The sequence below is a fragment of the Arachis duranensis genome, chromosome 1, assembly GCF_000817695.3.
Source record: "Arachis duranensis cultivar V14167 chromosome 1, aradu.V14167.gnm2.J7QH, whole genome shotgun sequence".
Classification (NCBI taxonomy): domain Eukaryota; kingdom Viridiplantae; phylum Streptophyta; class Magnoliopsida; order Fabales; family Fabaceae; genus Arachis; species Arachis duranensis.
The window spans coordinates 9,625,694-9,639,235 of NC_029772.3; the positions used below are offsets into that span (position 1 = coordinate 9,625,694).

At 39.3% G+C, this 13,542-nt stretch overlaps 1 long non-coding RNA gene across 1 annotated transcript; it reads left to right on the top strand.

Moving 5' to 3' along the window:
- The first annotated feature begins 9,999 nt into the window (after positions 1-9,999).
- Positions 10,000-12,998, top strand: LOC127742897 (uncharacterized). The gene is made up of 2 exons (XR_008004258.1): positions 10,000-10,415; positions 10,508-12,998. It is a non-coding gene; the product is annotated as an uncharacterized LOC127742897 (long non-coding RNA).
- Positions 12,999-13,542: the final 544 nt, after the last annotated feature.

A 13,542-nucleotide genomic window follows, 5' to 3' on the forward strand; every position in this document is an offset into this window, starting at 1 on the left:
CATTAATACTTGAGGTACAGCAGAGCTCCACACCCTTAATTTATGGTGTGCAGAAACTCCACCGTTGAAAATACATAAGCAAAAGGTTCAGGCATGGCCGAATGGCCAGCCCCCTGAAACGTGCTCAATGGCCTCCTAAAATGAAGAATAATACAAAGCTGAGACCAAAGATGAAACGTGGTCAAAAAGACATCTAATACAATAGTTAAATGTTCTATTTATAATGAACTAGCTCCTAGGGTTTACATGAGTAAGTAATTGATGCATAAATCCACTTCCGGGGCCCACTTGGTGTATGTTTGGGCTGAGCTTGATCAATTCACGAGCTGAGACTTCTCTTGGAGTTGAACTCCGAGTTATGACGTGTTTTGGGCGTTCAACTCCGGATCATGACGTTTTTCTGGCGTTTAACTCCAGACAGCAGCATGTACTTGGCGTTCAACGCCAAGTTACGTCATCAATCTCCAAATAAAGTATGGACTATTATATATTGCTGGAAAGCTCTGGATGTCTACTTTCTAACGCCGTTGAGAACGCGCCATTTGGAGTTCTGTAGCTTCAGAAAATCCATTTCGAGTGCAGGGAGGTCAGATTCCAACAGCATCAGCAGTCCTTTTGTCAGCCTTCTTCAGAGTTTTGCTCAAGTCCCTCAATTTCAGCCAGAATTTATCTGAAATCACAGAAAAACACATAAACTCATAGTAAAGTCCAGAAATGTGAATTTAACATAAAAACTAATGAAAACATCCCTAAAAGTAGTTCAAACTTACTAAAAACTATATAAAAACAATGCCAAAAAGCGTATAAATTATCCGCTCATCAAAGGGTATGTTGAATTGAAAAGAAAGCAGGTTTGGAACCGAAAAAGGTGGCAAAGTCTAAGTTTTAGAGGAGATGCTGCCAAAATTTTATGAAAATTAGAGATTTTGTTTATATGATTATTTAAAAAGATTAGATTCAAAGGTTATATGGTTTGATTTAGAGTTATTGAGAAAATGAGCATGTTTTAAGTTTGATTCATTTAGAAAAGAATGAATTATGTTTTGATTGGAACTATTGATGGACGGAATGGGAGGTGTGATAATGAAGGATAAGGATTGAATATGATTGACATATAATGATGAGTGAGATGCGATTGAGAATGATGTGGATGTTGATGAATTATAATTGAATTATTTATATGGCTTATGAATTTAAATAATCTGAGATACGAGATTCCCTGGATCAAGTGTCGTGGCTTGCCACCACGTGTACCAGGTTGAAAACTCGATACTCTGTTAACCCTGCGACGTAAGTGTGACCGAACACTATATAAATTCCCAGGAATGTTACCCCCATTGTGCAATATTGATTATTTGAGAAAAAGCTATGCATAGACTTCTGGGAATGCACGTCGAGGGACAGTCTAAGGACAATTCAGACTTGTCGGGTTGGCTGGATAACCGACAGATGAGCCTCATAAGCCATAGGACAGGCATGCATCATATGCATATTACTTGAATTACTTGCTTGTGCTTTAATTGGGTGTGCCTATATGTACTTGCCATGCTAAATGTGTATTTGTTACCTGTAATAACTGTAACCTTCTTTTGTTTGCCTTATCTGTCTATTTGTCTGTGAGAATGCATGAAGGAGTTGGAGGTATGGAAGAATGGCAGTATGGGACATAGATTTAAGGTTAAGTTAAGTTAGGATTAAATATTTTTAGAAAACCACCTTTTATGGCTTATGTTTAATACTTTAAGCTCTTTAATCTGAGTGTCGGCGTTCTAGGATTGCCTCTGGCATTCCCAGGACCTTATATATTATGTGTGTGGCATCTTTACCATACTGAGAACCTCCGGTTCTCATTTCATACTATGTTGTTATTTTTCAGATGCAGGTTGAGAGGCATCTCGTTAGGCGTCTGGACTCTTAAAGCGGAGGGGTTACTGGGTAGTTTTGTTGTACAGATATATATAAATATGTACTTAGCTTTCTCTCCGCTTAACTTGTTCTTTTTGATCCTCTTAGAGGTTTATGGAAAGGAAGGATTATGTATATGTACTTTGGGTTTTAGATATGTATGTATATATATGTAAATATTCTCCGGCCAGTCTTAACTTCGCGGGCTGAGTTAGGAGCTTATTATTTTGTATCTTTGGCACTCTATTCCTACTTCTGTTATCATATGTTTAATAGTTATGTTTTCCTTAGCACGCAAGTTAACTCGTTCCTTGAGCGTTGCGCTTTTATTTTGCGATTTTTATTTCCTCTATTCTTCAACGCTCCTAGTATATTATAATTCTTCTGCTATTATATGTACTCATTTTATTTTAGAGGTCGTAATACCACACCACCTCTGTTTTACGACTTAAGCGTAAAGCTTAGTGTGGTAGGGTGTTACATTTTTTTATCAGAGCAGTTCGTTCCTGTAGAGCCTGAAAGACGGACTGATTGTGCTTCTGTGCATTTTCTGTATATGTGTTTATGTGCTATTAGGATATCTGACTGATATATATGGCATAAACGTTCATGAGCATGCATTTGGAATATTGAGACTAATCAACTTAATATCACTTGTTTGGTGTGTATAGGAACCAAATGTCGACTCGCGGACGCAGTCGCAGGCGAGGTAGAGGTAGGACAGGCACCGTTACTCCTGCTCCCACAGGGAATGATCCAGTAGACTTTATGGCTGTCCTGGGAAATATGGCTGCAGCTATACATGCAACAGCTGAGGCACTGGGTAATCAGATAAATCAGGGTAATCATGGGAACAATAATGATGAGGACGGTCCTATCACACTTGCTACATTTCTGAAAGTTCATCCTCCGACCTTCTGGGGAACCTTAAATCCCACTGATGCAGATAATTGGATTCAGGCTATGGAAAGGGCGTTGCAGGCACAACAGGTTCCTGAAGAGCAATGGGTTGAATTTGGAACTTATCAGATGCAAGGTGAAGCTCAGTATTGGTGGCAGGGGACACGACGTATTCTGCAGCCTGATGGTGCTAAGATTCCTTGGGAGGTTTTTCGAATAGAATTCTATAAGAAATACTTTCCTAATTCAGCTAGAAATGCCAAGGAACTTGAATTAATGCAGTTAAAGCAGGGATAGATGACTGTTGCTGAGTATACTAGCAAATTTGAGGAGTTATGTCGCTTTTCTCGTATCTGTCAAGGTGCGCCTGAAGATTTTGCTGAATGAAAGTGTATTAAATATGAGGGAGGTCTTCGAGCGATATTTTGAGCTTCGTTGCCCCAATGGAGATCAGGGTGTTTTCTGAATTGGTGAATAAGAGTAGGGTGGCTGAGGATTATGTGAGGAAGGCAGCAGCAGAGAAAAGGAGTTTGAGGGTGCCTTTTCAGAGGCCTTCAGGGAGGAATTTTGCTCCGAGAGGTAGGAATTTCAAGCGTGGAGGTTTTGATCCGCAGCAAACTCAGGGTCAAGGTAATTACAGAAGGCCGAATACTAATGCTAGTCAAGAAAAAAGGTTTAGGAAGCAGCCACAGCAGGATCTGAATTGTCAGAAGTGCGAAAAGTATCATCCTAGAGTTCCGTGCAGATTAGGACTTGGAGTGTGCTATTCCTGTGGATAGCTCGGGCATATAGCCAGTAATTACCCGGAAAAGAAGAAGAAGTATGAGACTGGTAGAGTGCAGCAGCCGGGGAGAGTATACACCACTTCTACCATTGATGCTGAGGGATCTGAGACATTGATTAGAGGTAATTGTGAAATGGCTGGTAAAATCTTAAATGCTTTATTTGATTCAGGAGCATCTCATTCATTTATTGCATTTGAAAAGGCCCATGAATTAGGATTGAGAATGGTGGTTTTAGGTTATGATTTGAAAGTATATAATGCTACTCATGAAGCTATGGTGACTAGGATAGGATGTCCACAAGTTCCTTTTCGAGTACAACAGCGTGAATTTGTGCATGATTTGATTTGTTTGCCTATGACTGGTCTTGATCTCATCTTGGGATTGGATTGGTTATCCAAGAATCATGATTTGCTTGATTGTTTTGAGAAGTTAGTATAGTTTATGCCGGAGGGGTCAGAAGCACCGGTTATGGTGAATAGTTACTATTTGAATTCTATGATAGTAAACTGTTCTGGAACTGAATGTTATGGTATTATGTTATTAACTGCGGGAGTATCAGGTGATGATCAGAGTTTAGAGCAGATTTCGGTTGTATGTGAATTTTCAGATGTGTTTCCATATGATATTAATGAATTTCCACCTAATCGGGAAGTTGAATTCGCAATTGAGTTAGTGCCTGGAGCCAATCCGATTTCGATTACTCCTTACAGTATGTCACCTTTAGAAATGGTTGAACTGAAAGCCCAGCTGGAAGATCTGTTGGGTAAATATTTTATTCGACCAAGTGTTTCTCCGTGGGGAGCGCCAGTGTTACTAGTAAAGAAGAAGGATGGGAGTATGCGGTTGTGTGTCGAGTATCGGCAGTTGAATAAGATCACTGTGAAGAACAAATATCCATTGCCTAGAATTGATGACCTAATGGATCAGTTACAGGGTGCCGGTGTGTTTTCTAAGATTGATTTGCGATCCGGGTATCATCAGATAAGGGTTAGAGACAAGGATATTCCGAAAACTTCTTTTAGGATGCGTTATGGTCATTACAAGTATACAGTGATGTCTTTTGGGTTAACTAATGTCCCGACAGTATTTATGGATTATATGAACAGGATTTTCCGACCGTATCTGGACAAGTTTGTTATTGTCTTCATTGATGACATTCTTGTTTATTCTAAGTCTGAAGAGGAACATGCTGAACACTTGCGAACTGTGCTACAAATTCTAAGAGATAGAAAGTTATATGGTAAGTTGTCTAAATGTCAGTTCTGGAAGAGTGAAGTGAAATTTCTCGGTCATGTGGTGAGTAAGCAGATGATAGCTATGGATCCTGCTAAGGTGGAAGCAATGATGAATTGGGAGCGACCAACTTCTGTAACAGAGATAAGGAGTTTCCTAGGTTTGGCAGGGTATTATCGCAGATTCATTAAAGAATTTTCACAGCTCGCCTTACCTTTAAGTAAATTGACTAGGAAGGATACGCCTTTTGTCTGGACTCCGAAATGTGAAGAGAGTTTCCAAGCATTGAAGCACAGGTTGACTATTGCACCTGTATTGGTATTACCTGAACCAAGTGAACCGTTTGAAGTGTACTGTGATGAATCGCTGAAGGGTTTAGGGTGCGTTCTGATGCAGCACCAGAATGTTGTAGCATACGCCTCACGACAGTTAAGGACGCATGAGATGAACTACCCGACACATGATTTAGAACTTGCTGTTGTTGTGTTTGCTTTAAAGATTTGGAGGCACTACCTCTATGGCGTTAAGTTTCATGTTTTCTCAGACCATAAGAGTTTGAAGTATCTTTTTGAGCAGAAAGAGTTGAATATCCGTCAGAGGAGGTGGATGGAGCTTCTGAAGGATTATGATTTTGAATTAAATTATCATACAGGAAAAGCGAACGTTGTGGCGGACGCCTTGAGTCGGAAATCTTTATATGCAGCTTGGATGATGCTACGGGAAAAAGAATTACTGAAGGCATTTCAAGGTTTGAATTTGGGAGTTAGAGAAGAATATGGAATCTTGTGTTTGAGTCAGTTGCAGATTTCAAGTGATTTTAAATCAGAACTTCTGAAGGCTCATCGAGATAGTGAAGCGTTACGTAAGGTATTACCAGCAGTTGAACAGGGGAAACAGTGGAGAGTGTCAGAAGGACAGGATGGTTTGTGGAGGTTCAAGAACCAGATTGTTGTGCCAGATATTGGAGACCTGCGACAGAGAATCTTGAAGGAAGCTCATAAGAGCGGGTTTTCAATCCATCCAGGGAGCACTAAAATGTACCAAGATCTGAAAACAATATTTTGGTGGCCAGGTATGAAGAATGATGTGGCATTACATGTATCTAAATGTTTAACGTGTCAGAAAGTTAAGATTGAGCATCAGAGACCATCAGGGACCCTTCAGCCTTTGGAGATTCCACAATAGAAATGGGAGAGTATCGCAATGGATTTTGTGATAGGTTTGCCTAGAACCCGGTCTAGTTGTGATGCTATTTGGGTAGTTGTGGATCGACTGACGAAATCAGCTCACTTTCTTCCTATTCGAATAAGTTGCACAATGGAAGAATTGGCTCGAATGTATATCAAAGAGATTGTCAGGTTACACGGCGTGGCATCTACTATTATATCTGACAGGGATCCTCGCTTTACATCAAGATTCTGGGGAGCTTTTCAGCGTGCATTTGGGACTCAGTTAAGTTTAAGTACTGCGTATCACCCTCAGACAGATGGTCAGTCAGAGAGAACTATTCAGACCTTGGAAGATATGCTAAGGGTTGTGTTTTGGACCAGCCGGCGAGCTGGGATTGATATATGCCATTAGTAGAGTTTGCTTATAATAATAGCTATCATGCGAGCATCGAAAAGGCTCCATATGAGGCTCTGTATGGCAGAAAATGTCAATCTCTGTTGTGTTGGTATGAAACTGGAGAAAGGAGTTTATTAAGGCCTGAGATGATAGCTGAAACGATTGAGCAGATAAAGAAGATCCGTAGCCGAATGCTTATAGCCCAAAGCCGCCAAAAGAGCTATGCTGATCAGAGATGAAAGCCTTTGGAGTTCGAAGAAGGAAAACATGTCTTTCTTAAAGTTACACCATCCACTGGAGTAGGAAGAGCTATTAAGACTAAGAAACTGAATCCCCGTTATATTGGACCGTTTGAGATTCTGAAGAGAATTGGGCCAGTGGCTTATAGAATTGCCTTACTGCCGTATCTTTCAAATTTGCTCGATGTGTTTCATGTATCACAACTTTGAAAGTATACTCCAGACGCAAGTCATGTTCTAGAACCGGAACCAATTCAAGTAAGAGAAGATCTAACACTCCCAGTAATTCCGATGAGAATTGATGACATCAGTATTAAACGATTACGCGGGAAGGAAGTATCATTAGTAAAAGTAGCTTGGAGTCGAGCTGGTATCGAGGAACATACCTGGGAGCTCGAATCAGATATGCGAAAGGACTATCCACATCTCTTTTCAGGTAACTAGATTTGAATTTTGAGGGCAAAATTCTTTATTAGGTGGGTAGGATGTTGATGAGCGGATAATTTGTACGCTTTTTGGCATTGTTTTTAGTATGTTTTTTGTATGATCTAGTTAGTTTTTAGTATATTTTTATTAGTTTTTAGTTAAAATTCACTTTTCTGGGCTTTACTATGAGTTTGTGTGTTTTTCTGTGATTTCAGGTATTTTCTAGCTGAAATTGAGGGACCTGACCAAAAATCTGATTCAGAGACCAAAAAAGACTGCAGATGCTGTTGGATTCTGACCTCCCTGCACTCGAAGTAGATTTTCTGGAGCTACAGAAGCCCAATTGGCGAGCTCTCAACGGCGTTGGAAAGTAGACATCCTGGGCTTTCCAGCAATATATGATAGTCCATACTTTGCCCAAGATTTGATGGCCCAAACCGGCGTTCAAAGTCACCCTCAGAAATCCCAGCGTTAAACGCCGGAACTGGCACCAAAATGGGAGTTAAACGCCCAAACTGGCACTAAAGTCCTTTTGGTTCCCTCTCTGGGGCCGAAGCCAATGATCACTTTTGTTCTTATGTATTTTCAACGGTGGAGTTTCTACACATTATAGATTAAGGTGTGGAGCTCTGCTGTACCTTGAGTATTAATGCAATTACTATTGTTTTTCTATTCAATTCCGCTTGTTCTTGTTCTAAGATATCACTTGTTCTTCAACTTGATGAATGTGATGATCCGTGACACTCATCATCATTCTCACCTATGAACGTGTGACTGACAACCACCTCCGTTCTACCTTCGATTGGGTGAATATCTCTTGGATTCCTGATACACGATGCATGGTTGATCGCCTGACAACCGAGTGCTCGCCTGACAAACGAGCCAGCCATTCCGTGAGATCAGAGTCTTCATGGTATAGGCTAGAACTGATGGCGGCATTCAAGAGAATCCGGAAGGTCTAACCTTGTCTGTGGTATTCTGAGTAGGATTCAATGATTGAATGACTGTGACGTGCTTCAAATTCCTGAGGGCGGGGCGTTAGTGACAGATGCAAAAGAATCACTGGATTCTATTCCGACATGATCGAGAACCAACAGCTGAATAGCCATGCCGTGACAGGGTGTGTTGAACATTTCCACTGAGAGGATGGGAGGTAGCCACTAACAACGGTGAAACCCTTGCTTAAGCTTGCCATGGAAAGGAGTAAGAAGGATTGGATGAAGACAGTAGGAAAGCAGAGAGACGGAAGGGAAAGTATCTTCATACGCTTATCTGAAGTTTCTACCAATGAATTACATAAGTATCTCTATCTTTATCTTTATGTTTTATGCGTTTATCACCATACCCATTTGAGTTTGCCTGACTAAGATTTACAAGGTGACCATAGCTTGCTTCATACCAACAATCTCTGTGGGATCGACCCTTACTCGCGTAAGGTTTATTACTTGGACGACCCAGTACACTTGCTGGTTAGTTGTGCGAAGTTGTGTTTATGCCATGGTATTGAGCACCAAGTTTTGGGGCCATTACTAGGGATTATTTGAGTTGTGAAAAAGTATTGATCACAATTTCGTGCACCAGATGTAAACCCCGGTTAAATTAGTAGATAATTAGTCAATAAATTATTTTTTAATAAGGAGGATTAGAAATGCGAATATTATATCAAATTAAGGTAGAGCTCATCGAAACGATAATTTTGACACTAATTTCAAAGAAATCGGTCAAGGATTGGACCGAACGGGTCGAACCGGTTGAACTAGGCCCAAACCAAGCCGTGGGCCCAACCGGGCCAGCTTTAAATGGACCCACGCCCTTTCTTCATTCTCATTTCATCTGAAACGAGATTGAAAGCTCCAGAGAAGAGAAAAGGGTGCCGAACCCTTACGGCAAATTTCAACCCGTCATAACTTCTCCGTCCGAGCTCCGATCGCCGCACCATTTGCGGCCACGCATCCACCGCGTTGAGCTCTACATTTCTATCGGAACAATTTCACTGGTAACTTGTTTAATCACTCTCAGGCCTCTTTCCTCCTAATTTTTGAATTTTTAATGGGAATGTTAAATTTCTTTCATTTCTAATGTTTTAGGATCCAATTAGCTTGAGAAAAATCCAAGGTTCTGAAAATCGGACCGGACCGGCCGGTCTGACCGGTTTAACCGCAAACCGGTGATAATAACGGTTTGGTTTGATGTCTAAAACCGGAAATTACAAAACCGGCCATAAACCGCTAAACCGGCCGAGAACCGGCCGGTCAAACCGAAACCGGAACCGGCCGATTTGAACAAAACGACACAATTTTGTGCTTAAGGGGAAATCAAAGAAGCCAAAACGCGTCTTATACTCATCCATCTCCTTCCTTATTCATTCGAGCAAATACGCCCAGCCTCAACCAAGGGAAAAACCCTAGCCGCCCCCACCGCCGCAAGGAGGAGTTGTCTTTGCCGTCGTCCGTCGCAGTCAGGGGCTTGTCTCCTCGAGTCTTCATGCGTCGCAATCAGGGGAGTTTCTTCCAAGTCTTCAATCTGTTCGCAGTCACAAGTCGCAGGCGCGCCGTTTCTCCCTCGAGCTTGGTGGCCGTCGTCTTGTCGCTGTTGTCTGTCGCCGTCTGTCGCAGTCAGGGGTTTGTCTTCTCGAGTCTTCGTGCATCACAGTCAGGGGAGTTCTCCAAGTCCTCGATCTGTTCGCAGTCACCGTCGCAGGCGCGTTGCTTCTTCCTCGTGCTCGGCAGCCGTCATCTTGTCGCCGTCGTCTGTTGCCGTCGGCTGTCGCCATCCGTCCTCCTCAGAGATCGAAGGATAGTGACTCAGAGCTCATGTGTTCTTCGTTTTTTTTTATGCTTTGTTCAGAAATCATTGCATGATTATTGAATATGCTTTGCATTTTTAATAATTTTTAACTATAATTGATTAATTTTTCGTTACTGTGAACTGTGAATTGAACTGTGAACTGTGAACTTTGTTGAATAATCATTGTTAGTTAAAGCTGTGAATTTTGTTGTTGTTACTTGTTACTGAGTTGAATAATTATTGACTAATTTGCAGTGGGTTTTTGTGAACCTGTGATTGATGATGAATTGATGATTGATGACTCTGTCGTTGCCCATTGCTCACTGCTTTTTTGCTTAAATTAAAAATCTTGTTAATCTTGTTCATTAAATTGAGGATTGATGATTAAATTGTTAACAGAACCCACTTTACAAAAAATCAAGAATATCTAAGCTGTGAATTTATCTTGCTACCAGGACCAACACAGATGCTAATAGAAAACTGTTACTAAACTATGGATTTTTTGTCAAATGGTTGATATTTTTAGGTTGGTGATTATAATAGGAAATACAGGGAAGCTTAGGATTAAAAATGGGTAAGTTGCATTTTTTGACCCATTTTTATTTTGGTTTCTATTGGTAACAATTGTAATTGAGAACTTTCATAGGTACTTTCTCATGTTTTTAGATTGGGAGATTGCAGACTTGACTCTGCAGTTTTGATAATGCCATTTCCAACAAGCTTCCAATTTGTTTATGTAGTTCGTGTCTCTACTTGTCAATTGTTGTATATATGAATGTGTGATATATGTTGTTTGTCTCTCTGTTCTCTCTTCCTTTTTATCTTTTGTTGATTGTGGTAGAGTTGTTTGCCTATGTTTATTCACTAAAGTATTTGTATTTTGATAAGATCATATGGCTGGGTTTGGATGATGACATTTTATGTAATATTTTAAAATTTATATTAAACTATAATTATATTTTAGAATGTTTATTTATAATTTATCTATTATTTTATTATAAAATGGTTTTTCCGGTTGAACCTTGAACCACGGTTAGACCGGTTAGACCAGTAAACCAGTGAATCAGTGACTAGAGCGGTTTAATAACCGGTCCGGTTTTTAAAACCTTGGAAAAATCTCCACTCTTGCTTATGTGAAGCTTGGGTAAGGTGAGGATATGATAATTCTATTTTATTTTCATTGAATTTGAACTTTGAGTATTAAATTGGATATATATTTGTTATGAATGTGTATTAGGTTGTGAATAAATAATTGGAACTTGAAATTGTGAATACTGGAACTTGGAGGAAGCGGATTAGTTGAGTTTTGAGGGGCTGCCTTGGTTTTGAATAAATAGCTTTGGTCGTTATGTGGAAATCGGCCAAGGTATGGTTTAGGTTTCTTGCATTTAATATATAATGTTCTGTAAAAACTTAGGCTAGATGACCATAGGATAAGTTGGAATGTAGGAGTATATTTAATATTTAGTAATTTGTCGATGAATATATTTGGTTGAAGTTTATTGGATAATTAGTTATTAATTTTGGATGGTGAATGTTGTTATGTTAATTTGGAGATAATTATGGTTGAATGTTATTGTTGATGAACATGGTTGATTTGGTGCTCGTTGATTTACTAATGATTTGATGAATTATTGATTTGAGGTATAACTATTGTGGAGGTTGTTGTGATAATGAGGTATTTTGTGTTAGAAGCCTAAGATTAGTGAACTATGATCCTTAGTTGAATTTTGGTTGTTGGATTTGAATATTGTATGAGTATAATTGTTGATCTAAGGTAGATTTATTGTGGTGACTGTTATGATGATGAGGAAGGGTATGTTGAATTGAAAAGAAAGCAGGTTTGGAACCGAAAAAGGTGGCAAAGTCTGAGTTTTAGAGGAGATGCTGCCGAAATTTTATGAAAATTAGAGATTTTGTTTATATGATTATTTAAAAAGATTTAGATTCAAAGGTTATATGGTTTGATTTAGAGTTATTTAGAAAATGAGCATGTTTTAAGTTTGATTCATTTAGAAAAGAATGAATTATGTTTTGAATTGGAACTATTGATGGACGGAATGGGAGGTGTGATAATGAAGGATAAGGATTGAATATGATTGACGTATAATGATGAGTGAGATGTGATTGAGAATGATGTGGATGTTGATGAATTATAATTGAATTATTTATATAGCTTATGAATTTAAATAATATGAGATACGAGATTCCCTGGATCAAGTGCCGTGGCTTGCCACCACGTGTACCAGGTTGAAAACTCGATACTCTGTTGACCCTACGACGTAAGTGTGACCGGACACTATATAAATTCCCGGGAATGTTACCCCCATTGTGCAATATTGATTATTTGAGAAAAAGCTATGCATAGACTCAATGGGATGCACGTCGGGGGACAGTCTAAGGACAATTCAGACTTGTCGAGTTGGCTAGATAACTGACAGATGAGCCTCATAAGCCATAAGACAGGCATGCATCATATGCATATTACTTGAATTACTTGCTTGTGCTTTAATTGGGTGTGCCTATATGTACTTGCCATGCTAAATGTGTGTTTGTTACCTGTAATAACTGTAACCTTCTTGTGTTTGCCTTATTTGTCTATTTGTCTGTGAGAATGCATGAAGGAGTTGGAGGTATGGAAGAATGGCAGTATGGGACATAGATTTAAGGTTAAGTTAAGTTAGGATTAAATATTTTTAGAAAATCACCTTTTATGGCTAATGTTTAATACTTTAAGCACTTTAATCTGAGTGTCGGCGTTCTAGGATTGCCTCTGGCATTCCCAGGGCCTTATATATTATGTGTGTGGCACCTTTACCATACTGAGAACCTCTGGCTCTCATTCCATACTATGTTGTTGTTTTTCAGATGCAGGTCGAGAGGCATCTCGTTAGGCGTCTGGACTCTTAAAGCGGAGGGGTTACTGGGTAGTTTTGTTGTAAAGATATAAATAAATATGTACTTAGCTTTCTCTCCGCTTAACTTGTTCTTTTTTATCCTCTTAGAGGTTTATGGAGAGGCAGGATTATGTATATGTACTTTGGGTTTTGGATATGTATGTATATATATGTAAATATTCTCCGGCCAGTCTTAACTTCGCGGCTAAGTTAGGAGCTTGTTATTTTGTATCTTTGGCAATCTATTCCTACTTCTGTTATCATATGTTTAATAGTTATGTTTTCCTTAACACGCAAGTTAACTCATTCCTTGAGCATTGCGCTTTTATTTTGTGATTTTTATTTCCTCTATTCTTCAAGGCTCCTAGCATATTATAATTCTTCTGCTATTATATGTACTCATTTTATTTTAGAGGTCGTAATACCACACCACCTCTGTTTTACGACTTAAGCGTAAAACTTAGTGTGGTAAGGTGTTACATAAAGCGCTCAATGTAACCTCCCTGACTAAAGAACAATTTACTGGCTTAGCATTTTTATTTCGAATAATTTTTCGTGCAACACCCAAATCTTTTGTTTCAAATTCTTTACCAAGTTGAACCTTTAACCTATCTATCTCCACCTTGCACTTAGAAGCAATAAGCATGTCATCTACATACAATAGAAGATAGATATAATCACTTCCAGAAAACTTATGAATGTATACACAACAATCATAATTACTTCTGGAAAAACCTTGTTTTAATATAAAAGAGTCAAATTGCTTATACCGCTGTCGAGGAGATTGTTTCAATCCATATAACA